A 5,000-nucleotide genomic window follows, 5' to 3' on the forward strand; every position below is an offset into this window, starting at 1 on the left:
AATCGATCCTCTATAACCAAAATCGTGGGTTTCCGTTAAAAATCAATATATATATATCCATTTTACCCGAATTTATGACAGAAAAATCGGATCTTGTAAATTTTCCGAAAGTCCCCTCGCCACCACCAGGGTCGTCTCGTTTTTCACTCACTTAGGCCGGTTAATTTCTTTTTTTTGTTCCCGGCTGAGGATCTTTATATTCACCATGTTCTTGTTTGTCTGTGTGCCTGTTCTGTTTTTATGTATTGTGTTGTGAAGTGTGACAAAAGAACTCGAAATACGATTAATGTAAAAAGTAAAATAAAGCTGAAGCAAATTAACACCAAATATATAGTGTGTGTGTGTTTATTGCCTTAAACTGGCAACATGACCATCCCCAAATACAAACAATAACATTGTTTAAAAATTAATGCTATAAAGTTTAATAAGAGGCTCAAATTCCGCCGCCCCACTTCCCAATTTTAAGGTTTTTCATCCATTCATTTGTCTCTCTATCCCTATCCGTTTATTCGTGTCTACCTATCAATAACAGTTGTTTTTCATTTTGTTTTTTCTCAGTTCTTGTTGGTTTTATATCTTTTTTGAGGCGTACTTTTAGCTGCGAGTGTTTTACGAAAGGAAAGCAGAAAGCAGTACGAAACGATGGCTAGACAACCAGTCAGACAGATTTCTGTGTGAGAGATACAAATAAGTCAAGTAAATAATTATTTTCCTCAAAGCGAAGCTAGAAATCAGTTGTAAATATCAGATAAAGGTGACGAGGGGCAACAAGAGTGAGTAAAGCATCAGACAACATATGTTGCTACATTTAGTTACGTTCCTTTACCTTTTGTATAATACTCGGATGTCTATTTGTGACATGGGTCACGTTTCCACTACGACTTAAATCGGTCAGACTCGAACAGAAAATCGTCCAGTAATTGCTATGTGAATGGAAATTTTTTCACTATAAAACACATTGATAGGTTTGTATCACCCCTTTGAGATCCTGAGAAAACTAAAAAATATATTGCATGCATTGAAATAATTTTTTTTTTATATAAAACGAAAGCTGAAGGATTGTAGATCTACAATTTTGTACATTACGCTGACACATAAGACATCTTATGGAGTGGTTGGCATTAGGAAAGGCATCCAGCTGTAGAAACCAAACCCAAGCAGCCTGGCTTACCATCTCCAGTCAAACCATTTTACCGATGCCAGAATGGAAAGCTAAATGATCATGATGAAAAGATTTGAATTTTGCAGAGATCTTTGAAATATTAAAGTTATAACAAAATAATGGTTCAAATCGTGAAGTATCTTTGCCCCCTGAATGTGGCTGACCCATATGGGACGATGCTACTGTTGTTTATAGCTCCAGGAAGAAATCTCCATATTTCAAATATTTTCTGCAAAATTACTTCATCCTGCTACAAATTATTTCATAATTCTAGAGCAGTGATTCCCAAGATGGGGCATACAAACCACCAGTGAGGCCTGAGAAAATTGTGGTGGGGCATGGAAGCCAAATTTTTTTTTTCTTTTTCTCAATGGGACATGGAATTATGAAAATCTTTTTTTCACAGCGAACATACTACATCTTATACTGAGTCCAGCCAAGGCGTCCAGTGTGAAAACGGTTTGCAACAGTACAGCACTATTCGAATGCCCTCGTGTGGATATGTCTTTAATGAAAGTATATAATTATTAGAAGTCAATAAATTATTAATCTTTTTACGTATCCCGCTGGAAAGTCACAGTGGGGCCTGGGAGGGGTGGGGTAAAACAGGTCGGGAAATACTGTTCTAGAGTCAAGTTGTAGGAATTGAATGATTTGGTGAAATTGATTCAATTTACTTAAGAGTTGCCTCCCTTTGACTGTAAACGCCATTCTCTCCTTCAAAATTAAACTAGAATTTGAGAAAAGTTGTGATGGTTGCATTAATAATTAATGTGTATAAACTGTTCAGAATGGAATAAATTGGTTTTTCGGGACGAAGGGGAAAAAGTCTAGTCTTACTGAAGGTACCGAATTAGGGGAGATAGTTTTAATCTTAAAATTATTGAAACAGACAATCGTTGAGAAGATAGATTTTTGTGGCCATCTTAATATTTATGGCTGCACTGCTCAGCTGTGGATAAAAATCACGAGAGATGTAATTTAGAGAGGAGACGGGTTCAGCAAAGTGAAGTGTTGGGATTAAGTGTGATTTGGTATGTGAGGGTTGAGACCTTTACCAGGGACATGATGGAACATAAGGAGTTTAGAGAGTCCAGGAAGGAGGAGAAATGCAATGGAGAACATTGTTGATATCTTTGATATAAGGATGGCAGGACATAAGTTCATCGAATTAGTTTGGCAGATACAAACAAGCAGTATGATGAGAGTATAATGCAGTTGTGGTTTCTGAGAAACTAGATAGTGTTTTGAGATTAAGGTTGGTGTCTGTTGTAACTAGTAGACATGCATAAATGAAATTGATGCAAGACAGGAAATTATCTAGAACTGAGACAATCTTCTGCTTTGGGGGAGATTTGGATTTAATAAGTGGTTGCCAAGATAAATTTATAAGCGAGCAAAATTTCCGCAATGTCCTAAAAATTATGTACCTTCTCAGCTCTGTTCATAATATTTGTAGAACTATTCTCATCTTTTTTAAGCATGTTTCTCAAAATTTGCTAAAACCAAACATGAGATATAAATTATTTATAGTAATATTTCTTTTTAGTGTCATCCAAAATTAAGATAAAAGTTCTGTAGCTCTCTTGCATTGATTTCATTTATGCATGTTCTTTGCAAGCAAGATAATCCAAATCTCTTGAAATATTGTGTAGGGTGTAAAGCTATCGTCTTAAATCTTGTCTTTCTATTAGTCTACACTGATATAAAGTGGAGGGACTTTTAGCTGGGAGCTAAAATGCATTGCTTTCAGTCTTAAAATTTTGATTTTAAATTAAATCAGGGGTTGGGGAAAATTACACCAAGTGGGATAAAAATGAAATTCTTGGGAGTAATGAGGACCCATCAGACATAAGTAAAATTATATGTCTATTGTAGAAGACACTTACCTAAGGTACGACACAGTGGGACTGAACCTGGAACCATGTGGTAGGGAAGCAAGCTTTGTGCATGGAGATATTAGTGATGAGTAATTGAAAGAATTGTGGGGAATATTTGTGAACTTATTGATAAATGTATTAAGAAACAGCTTGACTCAAGGCTATAGTAGAAGGCACTTGGCCAAATTACTGTACAGCAGGACTGAACCTGAAACCATGGGGTTGTCAAGCAAGCTTCTTAGTCACACAGCCATGTTGCTCCCATCAAGTAACAAACGTTTCTATTGTTCAAATAATGTGATATAAAAAAAAAAAAAAGAAATACAGAAGTAATGTTGTGAGGTTGTGACAATATTAGTTCAATATCTAATATCTTGACAATATTAGTTCAATATTTAATGTCCATGTTTTGACAAACATGGATATTGGTTTGTTTTATTAAACCTTTTTAGTAAAACATAGACTTTGCTCTACAAACTGAAGCAATTATAAGAGAGGTGTTAACCATTAGCACGCTCGATAAAAAAAAAAAAACATGAATTGGGGTTAATTATTCATGGATTCCATACCATATTCAAGCTAACGAAGATTAATTACTAAATTAGAAAAGATTATATATATATATATATATTTGTGTGTTTGTGTCTGTGTTTGTCCCCCCAACATCGCTTGACAACCGATGCTGGTGTGTTTACGTCCCCGTAATCTGGCGGTTCGGCAAAAAGAAACCGATAGAATAAGTACTAAGCTTACAAAGAATAAGTTCTGGGGTCGATTTGCTTGACTGAAGGTGGTGCTCCAGCATGGCCGCAGTCAAATGACTGAAACAAATAAAAGAATAAGCTTCCAATACAAAATTCTCACGCTTTGAAATAGAAAATGTTTTTTTGTCTTTTTTTCAGCAGCAGCAATTTTGGCGGACATCAGACATTTGTAAATTGCAAGAAAGCCGTCTTCCCCGCTTTATTTAACGGTTTCCATATGAAAAGTGTGACGGTTAAACACATCCGCTGACGTTGTTAGTCTACCGCCTGAGACACCCTTGTTTGTATGCTACTGGCTTCTTGTTTTAAAAGTTACTTTAATTAAATCTTCCCATTAAAATTAATTTCGTTTCAAGCATCAGCTAGATAACAGTTATTCTTTATTATTTTCAGAATTGGAAGAAAGACTTTTCATAGAAATATGTTAACAAAATGGTTAGCATATCGTAAATTTGTCGGTGGAAAGGCTTTACGTAAGTACCTGGTAATAGTTTTTGAAGGGCATTTTACACACCTGTACCGAAAGACGTGATGGTTGTGGATGGATTGCCTCCGAGCATTGTTACATGAATTCTGATTAGAATCTAAAAATCATATTTGGGGTAAAATGGATAGCATCTTTACTGATTCATTGACTAGAATTGTAAACATTTGTCTGGTGTGAACATATTCAAGGCAAAACATCAAAAATCTAATTCGAAATAATACATTCAACTAACACGAATGTTTTTTTTGTTTGTTTTTTTTGCATTTTCTCTTTATTACTAATATTTTAGTTTATTGTGCTTCATTTTCTCCACTTTTACAGGTTGTTGCTTTAATTTTCAGTAAAATTTCCTCTCTTTATTAATATTTGAAGAAGTTTAAATGTTGGATTGATTCTGGGAACAGCGACACTCTTCGTTGGTGAACAACCGTTAAAGAAACGGCGAGGGTAAAGAATACGCACACCACCCGTTTTCGGAGCTTAGGGTTAGGATTACGCCGAAATCAGGTGGTGTGCGTATTCTTTACCTTCGCCAATGAAACTTCAAACTAATAAATAATACTGGTAGTTTCGATGAATGGCATTCAAGCCATGACCAGAAATATATTGGCCAAAGTATCTTTGTAAGGTATCTTTTTGGTTATGTTGAGCAAATGGATATGCAACGTAGATTATTCTTTTGTTAATATTAAGGGTTGTTTAACTCT

At 35.2% G+C, this 5,000-nt stretch overlaps 1 protein-coding gene across 2 annotated transcripts in view; it reads left to right on the top strand.

Annotated features, from left to right (window-relative positions):
* Window positions 1-820: 820 nt before the first annotated feature.
* Window positions 821-5,000, top strand: part of LOC106874030 (leucine-rich repeat-containing protein 15) — a 102,671-nt gene continuing 98,491 nt past the window's right edge. The window contains exons 1-2 of one of the 2 annotated variants that reach the window (XM_052971384.1): window positions 821-965; window positions 4,200-4,279. The gene's annotated coding sequence lies outside the window, so the exon portion shown is untranslated. Of the gene's footprint in view, window positions 966-4,001; window positions 4,091-4,199; window positions 4,280-5,000 lie in introns of those variants that run through there. The other variant, XM_052971385.1, reaches the window with a different exon arrangement.

The sequence above is a fragment of the Octopus bimaculoides genome, chromosome 10 (genome assembly GCF_001194135.2).
Source record: "Octopus bimaculoides isolate UCB-OBI-ISO-001 chromosome 10, ASM119413v2, whole genome shotgun sequence".
NCBI classification, from domain to species: domain Eukaryota; kingdom Metazoa; phylum Mollusca; class Cephalopoda; order Octopoda; family Octopodidae; genus Octopus; species Octopus bimaculoides.